The 13,525-nt window shown below is 41.9% G+C and overlaps 1 long non-coding RNA gene across 1 annotated transcript in view; it reads left to right on the top strand.

Moving 5' to 3' along the window:
* The window catches only part of LOC122893914, an 82,620-nt gene extending 74,357 nt beyond the window's left edge, over positions 1-8,263 (top strand). Inside the window, exon 4 of the long non-coding RNA XR_006381718.1 lies at positions 7,993-8,263. This is a non-coding gene — a long non-coding RNA (uncharacterized LOC122893914). The remainder of the gene's footprint in view (positions 1-7,992) is intronic.
* Positions 8,264-13,525: the final 5,262 nt, after the last annotated feature.

Genomic DNA, 13,525 nt, shown 5'->3' with positions numbered 1-13,525 from the left:
CAATATTCACCTTAAGACATTTTGGATGACCTAGATAGCATAAGCCACATAAAATATGGCTTGTGGTTAAGGATATCCCAAGGGGACTTTTTCTCCTTCCCACCATCCCCACAGTTTGAGAGAGGTACTTTTCTTTACACTATCCAGCAATGAGGGCGGTTTTTTTTTTCCCTAGGCTACTTAACTGAGGAGCCCTGATGAACCCCAGCTTCAGTGGAGATCTCTTATTTAGAATCCCCGCTATCTTTCCGTAAAGAACTTTGTCTCTTCTACCCTGAACCCCTTTGTGGATAAGAACTAATGCCTAGTTTCCCCTGGGTTTGGCAAATCCCTCAGGGCAAAAGTGAACCTAGATGCTCTGGCTTCTTGTTTTTTTTTGTTGTTGTTGTTTGTTTGTTTTTTTGGTCTCAGAGAAAGTCTTGCTCTCTGAACAGTTTAAAAAGATGCTAAAAGACATCTTATGCAGGATTTGTGTGTGTGTGTGTGTGTGTTTTCCACTATGCTGCCAGAAATTGATATCAACTTCATTCCTCTAAGCTGAGGCTTTGGTTCTTGTTAAAATGTAAATGTCTGTGCTTGAGACAGCATGTTAAGGCAGTATTTCTCACAGTGTCATCTTAAAACCACTGCCATAAAATTCATCTGGCATGCTTGTTAAAATGCTGATCATGGGTCACATCTCAAGCTTTCTGATACACATCTTGGGATGGAGGGAGGAGGAATTTATATTAAGTATACAGTGGAGAATCACATTGTTGTTATGTGTCTTTTATGCTTTTGAAAAAATTAGTTTCAAATTCTTTTCCAAAATGAATTTTCATGACAAAAAAAAGCTTAGGAATACTTGATATCTGGAAAAAGAAATGTCTTCCTGATACTGGCATGAGAAAAATTGCTTTTCTCTGTAAAGAATCGAGCATTCACTGAGTCTGTTTCCCTGACCATGCCGTGGGGGTATTCTCACTTATATCTTTAGGTTATTTGGTCTCAAAACCAGTGGTTAGCTTGTTTTACTGAATTTTCTTCAGACCAGTCAAGGAAATGTAAAGGATCATTTTTCAGCCACATTTATAGACAAACTGTGGAGCCTTGAAAGGTCAAATAGCTTCTCCTTTTAGAAAGGGCGGGAGAACCCTTTAAGTGTTCTTATAAAAATATGTTTGAGCATAACTCCAATTATTCTCTTAGAAGTTCTTTGAAATGGATTTACTAGGTCAAAAGGTATGCATATTTTAAGGCTTCCCATCCCATAATAAAAATAGCTTTATTATCCTGATTGTAAAAAAAGAATACCAGTATAAACTTAATATTAGATATGTGCAGACACTTCAGAAAGATTTAGGAAGAAATTAAAATTACCCCAAACCTGCTACTGAGAGAAAACCATGATTGAACGTGTTCATATTTCATATATCTTATTGGATTTTTTTTCTTATGCATACAAATACTTTATTTTTCAGAGAACAGAATAATCCTGTTTTGCAATTGGATATTTTAAATTACCATTATATCATGGGTCTCATTCCATGTCTGTAAATGTGAATTTTGGAAAACGGCATGGTATTTTATAGGTGTCGCAGACAATATGTATAGCATCTAGCCAAACGCCTGATCCTAGCAGTTTCTTCATTTGTTCATTAAACAAATTATTATCCAGTTTGCAGTCTGCCCCTGTCTTTTCAGAAAGGGCAGCATTCAGGCATCCAGTTTTATACTCTCCTCTCTCTTTGCTTATTGGGTGAGGAGTACTTAGGGGCCCCCGAGAGTCCACAGGCCGGCCAGGGACTGAAGGTGGGGTCTCCTAAACAACGGATGTGCTAGTTAATGAGATTCCATTTCTTAAGAATTTGAACTAAAAAATCCTCAGAGTTAGAGACAGCCTGAGGAACAATATGGAAGCCGTCTTGAAGTGCAGGAATGGAGAGGTTATAAAGGCAATTAGCACATTCATTAAAAAAGCAGAAACTGTGAGAGAAAGGCAAGATACGGAGAGGGAGGACGCCAGTTGGTGGAGTGCAGGAAGAAACAGCCCGTGGAAGACAGCTGAGTTGGTTCATGCTGGAGAACTAGAGCAAGAGCCACATGGTCAGTCTGCCGGCCCCTTGCTTAGGTCACCTCCTGCCTATGCTGGAGGACCCCCAATTCTAGCTTTGCTCCTGTTGGTGTGTTTCTGTTAGATTCCACTTCCCTGGTACTCCCTGTATTACAAGTCCATCCGCCAGTTCAACCACCCACAGACTGATCGTTTGAGTGAGTCTCTGTTCCCTGAGGCCTAAAGAATATAAATCACACAATGGTTTTGATCATTTAGACCAACAGTTACTTAAGGGAGTGATTTTTGGTTTAACTTTATTCAATACATTGTTCAAATACCCCATATCTTTGTTTTTGGCTTCCTCATCTACCAGGAATGAAAACGTAGACTGTTGAACACTTTACTAGTATAATACATCGGGCCATCTTTTTTCTTACACTGCCAGTTATCACTTTATAGAGTCTGATGCAGATCACTTCCTCAAGTGCTTTTTCTGTTTAATGTCAATTGCCTTGTTACCTTTAATCTGATGCTAGGAAGGTCCCCTTGCTTTCTTTTTGTGTGTGTACTTTTTTGATATGTCTGTAGTCACCCTTGTCTTTTTGAACTTTTCTGTATCACTTTTCTTTTTCAATTTAACTGTCTCTTATTGAAAATCTAGAGATTTTGCCACTATTTTCATTGAGACCTATCTGAAAATCTCTGGAATTAATAGGATGAGTTCACACACTGTGTAGCCATCTCCATGCCCCTTTGGTTCTCTTGCTGGATTTGCAGTTTCCCTTGGTGTCAGCATGGGCATGTGACTTGAGTTCTAACAGAATATGGTGACAGTGAAGTTCTTGCACTTCAAAGCCATGACCCCTTTGCTCTATCTGATCTGCAGACAGTTTCCACGGCAGCCTTGTAAGCCACAGCTGAAATGGCAGGCTCTATAGTTTGAGTCCCCGAATTATTACGTGGAGCAGAGCCCCACTACTGTCTACCGGACTATATATGAGCGAGAAATAAACTTGGGCTATGTAAAGCCGAAATAAACTTGGGCTATGTAAAGCCACTCAGATGCAAATGTCATGACAGCTAGTGTGTATGAATGCAAAAAATGGTAAAGAAAGAGGGTTCTGGGCGCCTGGGTGGCTCAGTGGGTTAAGCCGCTGCCTTCGGCTCAGGTCATGATCTCAGGGTCCTGGGATCGAGGCCCGCATCGGGCTCTCTGCTCAGCAGGAAGCCTGCTTCTCTCTCTCTGCCTGCCTCTCCATCTACTTGTGATTTCTGTCTGTCAAATAAATAAATAAAATCTTTAAAAAAAAAAAAAAAAGAAAGAAAGAGGGTTCTACCATAACCCCAAGCTAAACCATATAGTACTGTTTTTATAGCTGGGGAGTGGGCACTGAGCTCTTAGTTCTATGAGAAGAAATTGACTAAAAGAATGTGAGTACTGGGTGGTAGTTGACAGGGGCTACATTTTGTAAGGTTTTAGCAAAATCCCAAGTAATAACTGCCTGGCTTGAAAGAAAAGAAGAAAACAGAGACTAGAACTTTGGAGCTTTTAAGTAGGAAAAGCTGATTGCCTTTGGGCTCAAAAGTTGAAAGACGATTTTGAGGAGTTAAAACCCTTCAAGACTCAATCCAAGGCAAAGAACTCCTTAAAAGTGTGGTATTTACTCCTAGCTTCCCCAAATTGCCACCATTAAATTGAGAAAGAGTGGAAAAAAAGAAATTAGGTTTGGGAATTATGAGTAGGAAAGAGATTTAGGTATGATTATTGACATGCAGAACCTCCTCAAAACAAACACATTAGACATTTACTAAGGGTTTGGAAAAATTATGTAGCCAAAGATCCCTTAGAGCCTGGCTGTCATTAGATACCTCCTCTCTGATCACAAACCAGGGGACTGTGTGAATGGAGGTAACACGTCTGTGTCATCATACACTAGCCAAAGACTGCTAAATAGTGGCCAAAGACTCAGGCCATGGTCAATCCCAAGTGAGACTCTTTCCAGTAGTTTCTGCCCTGTTTTTTAAAGCAACTGCACAAGAAGCCAGCTTCTGAATATTGTTTGCTCTTTAGCCCAGCCTTCTGCCCTGCCTCTTGCCTACACATCAGAAAGAGTTCCATAGCGTTAGAGAGGTAGCTGGGATTGGTACGCTTCCTCTTTGCTCTGGCTGTACTTGGCTCCAGGCCTTCTGTGTAGTTGCTGTCAAATGCTCTTCATCTGCATCAGGAAGGTTTCAAGGGATCTGGCTTCATCTATCCTACAGCTGCCTTTTACCTTCAGCCAGACTTAGAAGTATCGCTAAGGTTTCTTGAGGCTCCCTTCCCTTCCTCCTAAATTTTTAACAGCTTTGTTAAAATATAATTCATATACCATGTACTTTACCCGTTTAAGGTATAGAATTCCATGGTTTTTAGTCTATGCATAGACATGTGCAACCGTCACTACTGCCAATTTTTTTTTTTAAGATTTTATTTATTTATCAGAGAGAGAGAGAGGGGGAGAGAGCGAGCACAGGCAGACAGAATGGCAGGCAGAGGCAGAGGGAGAAGCAGGCTCCCTGCTGAGCAAGGAGCCCGATGTGGGACTCAATCCCAGGATGCTGGGATCATGACCTGAGCCGACGGCAGCTGCTTAACCAACTGAGCCACCCAGGCGTCCCACTACTGCCAATTTTAAAACATTTTCATCATCTCAAAAAGAAACATGTACCCTTTAGCTATTTTCCCCTCTTCCCCCCACCAATTCCTAAAGCAACAACTAATTTACTTTCCATGTCCATAGATTTCCCTATTCTGGACTTTTCACATGAATGGAGTCACATAGTGAATGCCTCTTTCACTTAGCATAGTGTTTTAAAAGTTCACCCATGCTTAGCATGTATCAATACTTCATTTTCTTTATGGCCAAATAATATTTCATTTTATGAATACTACATTTTGTTTATCCATTTGTCTGTTAATGGACACTTGAGCTGTTTCTATCTTTTGGCTAGTATGAGTAATGTTGCTATGAACATTTGGGTACAAGTTCCCTTCACTTATTTCTTCTTTTCAAGAAGGAAGTTTCCAAGTCACCACCCAGGGCTTTCCTTTAATTTGCTTCTATCTGCAATCCATTAGAAATTCAATGAAGTCCTGATGATACTCTTTCCTGCTTTCCAGGGCTGATGTGGGTTTTCTGTATTTTTTTTTTTTTTTTAAGATTTATTTGTTTATTTGAAAGTCAGGGGAAGGGCAGTGGAGGAGGGAGAGAGACTCTCAAGCAGGCTTTCCCCTGTATGTGGAGCCTGAGGTGGGCTCAGGTCATTACCCTGAGATCATGATCTGAGCTGAAGTCAAGAGTCCGATGCTTAACTAACTGAGCCATCCATGCTTCCCAATATTCTTTTGATATTTCTAGTCATTATAGGGAACGGAGAGATTTTGCTGGGTCTGCAGCACCTGTATGACCAAAGTCTATTCTTGTACCCTTAACAAGAGGATATTGAGTGTAAAACTTTTTTTTTTTTTTTTAAGTAACTCAAGTTCATCATAAACTAATTCATTTAGTGAATAATTCAGGTTTCAGCGACATACATAATTCTGTTTGTTTTTCCATGAAATGGCCTTAGAAAACTGTTTTCCCTTATATTTACTATCCTCATCAGCCTGGTAGTAATCATGATTTATTGAGTACCCTACCAGTATGTAATGAGCCAAGGATGGCAAATTTAGAGTGATATTTAGAGAGTGATATTTTTATATTTTAGCTCTTCTGTAATTAGGACAAGATTTACACCAATATTACTTGTTGAAAATTTTTAAACAAATGAGTACATAGAAAAATGAGTAGTTACAAATGTTGGTAAAGTCTATGAAGGGAATTACAGGATAAAATGAGAGTGGACAAGAGGACTACCTACTTAGAGTGTTCTAGGAAGAATTAGTTAAGGAGAATTTACAATTTAACCATTTATTGTAGTAAAATTTATGAATAAGATTAAAACATGTTTTAAATCCAAATCTTTTCATTTAATATTTGGTGATAGTCAATGGTGGTATGAAATCAAGCAGGCAATCAGTTTTCGTTACACTTATGGAGAAAAGATTTTCACCATGCTGAATAGGTAGATCAATGCTTTGGGGGGAAACTGGTATTTTCCATGGTATCAGTGGGTTCATTACTGTTGTTCACAAATAGCTCCCCACTCCTGCCCCCACGTGATAGGACTGTACTCACTGCCCTTCTAAAATTAGCTTTGGCCACATGATTTACCTTGACCAATGAGATGTGAGCAGAAGTGACATGCATCACTTCCAGGAGGAACATATACAAGCCAGTATACAGTTCCTATAATTCCCTTCCCAGCGTTGGGTGAGCTTTGAAATGTGTGGGGAGATGAACCCTTTATCAGCCTAGCTGCCTGAGTGAACACGGCAGGCAGAGCTCATGGCCAACCTCCTTTGGAAACTGTGGTATGAGTGGCCGAGAAGCTTTTGTTATGATAGGCCACTGAAATTCTGAAGTTTAGCTTATCCTGACCTGATTAATCCCTTGAGTTTCAGGATAGGTCACTTTATAAGATCAAGATTAACCAATCCTTCCAAGGAATTTCCTCCTCCCCTCATCTTTGCAAGTCTCCCAAGTTTCGTATCTCAATATGGAGCTTCAGTGGCTATTTCCTTATCTGGCCACAACATGGCTACTGCAGTGTGAAGAAGCCACGCCCAGCAGCCCTCCTGGAAAGTCCACCTGCCATGGAGGGGACTGCTTATCACCTCTACTATAACTCTTCTTGCGTGTGGACCTTGAGACCAGGACCCTTCTACTGGTTAGTAGGACCACAAGCATTTGTCCTGGAGTACGAACTGAGCTCCTGAGGTGGCTGACCTTCCTTCCACTTGAGAGAAACTTTCCTTCTTTTCCTCTTCACTTCTTAGTGGACACCCCTCCCAGATTGTTAGACACATCTATTTCAGAATCTTCTAGACAATCACTTATCCTACTGTATCCTAGGCCTCTTTTGAAGGTTCTGTATTTTGTCCCCACCATCTTAATGAACTAGAGGATGGTTCTGACATACCCCCGCCCCTTTTTTTCATATCAGCAGTGGGGGAGGAGAGGTGACTGCTTCACCAATTTTACCAGTTTAACTTCTTTGCCCTCCTTTTTTGTTCTCATTAGCTACTTAAATATTTAGTGATAAGTTTACTTACATCTGGAGAACCGGGCTACTTCACTGTGTAAAAATGATCTAGCACTCTCTTGGGGTTTGATATAGGAAAACTTAAAAAGTAAAATGTATAACCCTTGAGTATAAAATGTTTCCAATGTAATTAGGGAAAGAACTTGTTGATGTGAAATAATGTGTGAGTGAAAGAGTATTACATTTTAGCATTATGTGTGGTTAAAGTAATTAAACAAGGGGGCTGTTAGTTTGAGGTAACTCTAATGCCTGGTGGCCTATATAAGCAAACCAAAACCTATGCCTGTAAATGCCTCAAAGTTATGGCATTGAAAGCTGAGGACAAGCAATCACAAACAGCCAACTTGACTTCAAGATAGAGCCAGTCAATAATTTCCTTACTTTGCTTCTGCCGTTTCTCTGTAAAAGTTCCTCATTGAGCTTCTGTTGGTAGAGTGCTCCTAACCAATTCTGGTTTGGTGCTGCCCTGCTGGAATTGATTTTTGCTCATATAAACTCTTGAAATTTTTACTATGCCTCAGGTTATCTTTTGACAATTTACATCGGTAAATTCTATGTCATATTGTTTAGAAGTTGAAAAATTGGGTAGCCGTTGATTTGGTACAAACTGCATAGTGCTTGATTTTATTAATAAGGTAAGTAAGCCTTGATGAAGTGTTGAAGATAAAGACTGCTGCATTCTCTCTCATCCTCTGGGATGGGAAGGAACAGTAGTTAAAGTTACTGGTTAGACTTCAGAAGATATATGGAAACAGAACATTTTTGCTTCATAGGGTGACAGGAACTGTGCGGAGAGGATGTCTTCAAGATGGCGACATAGGTCATTCCTGACTTCACTCCCCTCACAAGAACAATGACTAATAACTATCCATGAACAAGGTAGCATCCTAGAACATGGAGGTGAAGCAGAAGCATCCCCTTTTACCACAGAGACCAAGAAAGACCACAGTAGAAAGGTAAGAGGAGCAGCTATACATTGACCATATTCCTCCTCCCCCCAAGCCCCCACAGATTAACATCATAAATACTCACTGGTAATGGAAAATATGTAGTCAAAGCTAGATTGTGTGATATGGTAATGGTGGTGCATAATTTGCTTACATTCATGAATGTAGTAAAAATAACCATAACTACAAGAATCTGTTATTAGTTACACAATATGAAAAATATGTAGATTGTAACAGCGATAACCTAAATTGTGAGGGGGAGGAGAAGTAAAATGTAAAGTTTAGGAATTCTTTGGAATTGAAATTTAAGTTGTTATCAGCTTAAAATAAGGTGTTTTAAGATGTTTTATGAACTGAGACAAATCCCCCAAGTCCACATGTGGATACAGACCAGCTAAGTACTTAGTGACATTGTTTTCTCCAGTTTCTATAAGAATTTCCGATAGCACAATGAAAGTAAAAAATGTGACGTATCATTTAAGTTCAGATTCTTAATCTGCGTTGTATGGAAATCACAGTCTGTGCATCAGGGTGCTTCCATTGAAAGGCAGAGGCAACCATCACTGGGGGCGCCTGGGTGGCTCAGTTGGCTGCCTTAGGCTCAGGTCGTGATCCTGGGTCACAGGATCGAGTCCCGCATCAAGCTTTCTGCTCAGTGGGAGTCTGCTTCTCCCTCTGACCTCTTCCCTCTCATGCTCTCTCTCATTCTCTCTCTCTCAAATAAATAAATAAAATCTTAAAAAAAAAAAAAGGCAACCATTTTTGTTAGCCTTCTGTGGCTCCCCAAATATATTCCAGAAATGATCTCTTTTAAGGATACTTGACTTTTGGTACGCCTCCTCTTCAGGGAGTCCCACACGTGTCACGCCGTTAAATTCCTCCTCATGGCTTTGTTGTCGTCTAAAGCGCTGTGCCAAAGAGGAATTTCTATTTCTTTTTCTTCCAGATTTAAAAGTTTGCATGTGTTGTGTTGTTCTTTAGCAACAATCAGTAAAGCTTATGGGAAAATTGTGTCTCCAAGAACAGGAAAGAAAAGTGTGAGAAAAAGCAGCTGTCATCATACTCCTAGCCTTTCTGAACCTTTAATGTAGTGGTAGATTTCTCCAGAACAACTCCCTTCTCTATCCCTGCTCTGCTCACTTATGGGAGAACAAAAGGTCAGCATTTTCTGTGAACACATCATGCATTTGGAGTTGGGCAGGACTAGCTTTCATACAAAACAGCTGAAATAGGGAATTCCAGCTCATGTCCCTCACCACCAGAGCCATCTGTGTCCACTTTAGCCTGGGCAGCATCTGGCCCTGCCCCTTCCTCCTTTTATTGCCTGAGGCTCTATCCTTTGCTCTTGCTGCTGGCAAGCAGTGCTTCCCCTGGCTCTGGTGCAGTAGATGGTGAGGCTGAACTAGATGCTGCTGCTTGACCTCATTCCCTGCCCTGGTCTTGTGCCCTCTCCAAGTATCTTCACCTCCAGTATCCCCCCATGAACTTGTCTATTAGCAGCTCTCGATCCTCTGTCACCTTGATCCTGTTCCTCAGCTCACACACTGGACCCCGTGGCCCCTCAGGACTCCCGGGACTGACTCTGCACACCCACCCCAGGGTTCTGTGTGTCCAGTTCCAATGTCATATGTGCTGATGACTCCTCCATCCCTCCCCGGAGCACTCCCCACCTCATGCACTTCTTCCCCTGTTGCCTCCATGCAGGTGATCCTCTCATCTGAGCTCAAATCCTGTCTTTCCATCATCTGCTTTGATATCTTCTTGGTGCCCACTGTTCCCTCATCTGTAGTGTCTTCCCAGCCACCCTGCCTTTCCTCACTCCCACATTCCATTGCACCATCTGCCTGTCTTGGGTCTTGGAAACTTCGCCACATACCGTCCCATTCCTAGGGTGCATCCCTCTGGCCCAGACACTTCCTGTGCATGTCTCCTCATCCCTCTGGGTTCCTGCACAGAGAATCTACCCCAGACCAACTTGTCTGAGTAGGTCCCTCCTCTGTCTCCATTCCCGTCACTGTTAACTTCCACCATAGCCGTTCTCACCACTTGGGATATTGGGTGCTTTATCTTTCCATTGTCTGTGCTCTGAATTCCTGACTAGATTATAGACTCCATAAGGCAGGATTGTATCTGTTTTATTCAGTACTAAGTACTCTTGAGAGCCATGCCTGGCATAGAGCAAGCGTGTAATGATTATGTGATGAATGGACGGATGGTTTCTCCTGCCACCTGGTCCCTGAACTTCAGAGTCATATAGACTTTTCCCCTCGCTCTCCAAATCCGGTCTGAAGTCTGTGAACTCTCTTGCTTAAAATCAAGCCCTCATTTCTAGATTATTATAATTGTCTCCTCTGCTATCTTTGTGACTCATTACTGCCTGGTAACTTTTACTGAAGCATTTGTCGTAACTATCCCTTTTCATGTTTAAAAATCTTTTACCTGTCTTGTACCTTAGCCTGGCATTTAAGATTTCCTGATTTTTTCAACCACATCCCCTGCCATTCCCTGTACCTACTCAGTCCGCATCTCAGCTGCGTCCTTCACTCTCTGTTGACCTACCCATGTGCCCATGTGATTCTGTCACCTGTACTCCCTCTGCCTTCTCCTACCAACTCCAAGCCCCCATCGCTGCCCTCACCTGGAATTAGATCCCATTCTCTTGGAATTCTCTGAAGATTCTATGGGAAGTTCTTTAATAAAACATCACTTTCAACCTTGCATGCGGTGGTTTATATAACTGCTGTTTTTCCTAAGCAGATTGCAAACTCCTCAATACAAAGGTGTGTGTGTGTGTGTGTGTGTGTGTGTGTGTATGTTGCACTTTATTTACGCAGTGCCTAGGAAATTTGAAAATTCAGTATTTCCTGAGCGATGGCACACATGGTATATAATCTCTAAAGCAGATAAGCTACACTAAGTAGGAAAAGAGATGCCAGGTACTGTGAAATGTGGCTGCAGAACAGTTAAGAATTCCATGTTTAGGACCATTATCGCTCTCCTCTGAAAGGGGGCTTGTCTCCTCCAGAGAGCTTTCTCTTGAGGTCTAAGGCTTCTCTGCTACGTTCCCCTGTGGACCCTGTACTGCCCGTGGGGACCCGAGCTCAGAGGCTGGTGTCAGGGATAGATCTGGTGCCTGGCTTCATGTCCCCTTGTTTCATCCCACTATCTTAGCTTAGAGCTGATAGAGCCAAATTTGGCTGAGACCAAAATGACCACAGGATAATTGGATGTGGATTGGAATTACTCTTCTGGAGGATGGAATAGTTACCAGTTATTCCTTTATATTCTTTTTCCTCTCCTCCTCTTCAGGCATTACAGTCCAAGTCCTATCCAAATGATTTTCTTTTTCAGCAGAACAGTTAATATAGTTGGTTTCTGAGCCCTGGTTGCTCTATTTTTTTTTTTGAGGCTTAGGATCCTTTATTGGCAGAGTTTATGACAGGGTGGAAAATAGGTTCATGGCAAGTGCTAGTTCCAGCTTATTGGGTAGTGGCTCCCTACAGCGCCATTTTCTCAAATAACTTGTCATCTAGTAGCCAAGTGTTATGATCTGTTATTAATGTCTGCCATGGGTGAAGAAGGGAAGAATAGGACACATAATGTCCTTTATTTGGTCAACATGTGATTATCCAGCCCTTCCTATAATGCCAGGAACTTTGCTGATCACTGGAGATAGGAGTCCAAAAGCAAGGAAGGGCTCTGCTTTATGTAGCTCACAGTAGTGTGAAGAAGGCAGGTGATTAAGTCATGTGAGTATGGAATGTCTTGTAATAGAGGAAATATGGAGTGCTTTGGGAATACATGATTGGGAAAAAGAGGGGAAACTTAACCCATTAAAGTGGTATTATTGTCTCCACTTTACTTATGTAAAACTTGGGACTTAGAAAACTAACTTGTCCAGGGTCATGCAACAAATAAGTTGCAGAACCAGAATTTTTATTCAAGATAGCCTTCCTTTGAAGGTTCTGGTCCTGTGTTGTCACTGTGGTTTTTCACTTCATGTCAAATGTGAGCCATGGTACACTAGAGTCAGCTAGTGCTGTCTCATGAGAGGTCATTTTATATGTTCAGGAATTTTGCAAGTTCCTGATGTCATGTTGCACATGAAATAACCACTGCGGGCATATTTACACCAGAGAAATTGGCATTCACTACAAATCCAGCATTTTTCTTTCCTGAAGATCTGGTTGTTAAACGTTTATCACCCACTGCAGGATGTGCAACATCACCACATTCTTTTAAAAAATTACAAAATGGGAGAGGAGTCAAGATGGCGGAGAAGTAGCAGACTGAGACTTCTTCAGCTAGCAGGAAAGCAGCTAGATAGCTTATCTAAAGATTGCAAACACCTACAAATCCAACGGGAGATTGAAGAGAAGAAAAACAGCAATTCTAGAAACAGAAAATCAACCACTTTCTGAAAGGTAGGACTGGCGGAGAAGTGAATCCAAAGCGACAGGAAGATAGACCCCGGGGGGAGGGGCCGGCTCCCAGCAAGCGGCGGAGCAACGAAGTACAAAATAAGGACTTTTAGAAGTCTGTTCCGCTGAGAGACATCGTTCGAGAGGCTAAACCAGGGTGAAGCCCACGCGGGGTCAGTGTGGCCTCAGGTCCCGCAGAGTCACAGAAGGATCGGGGGTGTCTGAGTGTCACAGAGCTTACAGGTATTAGAACGGGAAAGCCGGCTACAGAGAAGGAGCCGAGAAGTGAGCTCCCAGCTCGGGGTTACCTTGAACCGGTCGCAGGCTTGGTGAGCTCGGAGCATGGCTGGAGGCCAGGGAGATGGAAGTAATTGGGCGCTTTTCTCTGAGGGTGCATTGAGGAGTGGGGCCCCGGGCTCTTGGCCCCTCTGGGCCGGAGACCAGGAGGCCGCCATTTTCATTCCTGTTTTCAAGAACTCTATGGAAAGCGCTCAAGGGACAAAAGCTCCTGAAAGCAAACCCGAGCGGATTACTCAGCCCAGCCAGTGGTCAGGGCGGTGCAGTTCCGCCTGGGGCAAAGACACTTGAGAATCACTACAACAGGCCCCTCCCCCAGAAGATCAACAAGAACTCCAGCCAGGACCAAGTTCATCTACCAAGGAGTGCAGTTTCAATACCAAGGAGAGCAGCGGAATTCCAGAGGAGGAGAAAGCAAAGCACGGAACACATGGCTTTCTCCCCATGATTCTTTAGTCTTGCAGTTAATTTAATTTTTTCTTCTTTTTCAATTTTTTTTTCTCTTCTAAATTTTTTTAAACTTTTCCCTTTTCTTTTTTAACTTTTTAAACTAGCTTATCTAATATATATATATATATATATATTTCTTTTTTATATTTTTTCTTTATTTGTTTTCTTTTTTTAATTGTTTCCTTGGTTTT

This window comes from Neovison vison, chromosome 13 (assembly GCF_020171115.1).
Source record: "Neovison vison isolate M4711 chromosome 13, ASM_NN_V1, whole genome shotgun sequence".
Classification (NCBI taxonomy): Eukaryota; Metazoa; Chordata; class Mammalia; order Carnivora; family Mustelidae; genus Neogale; species Neogale vison.
Note: the sequence above shows the minus strand (reverse complement) of the source record. Positions and strands in the feature narration are given on the sequence as shown.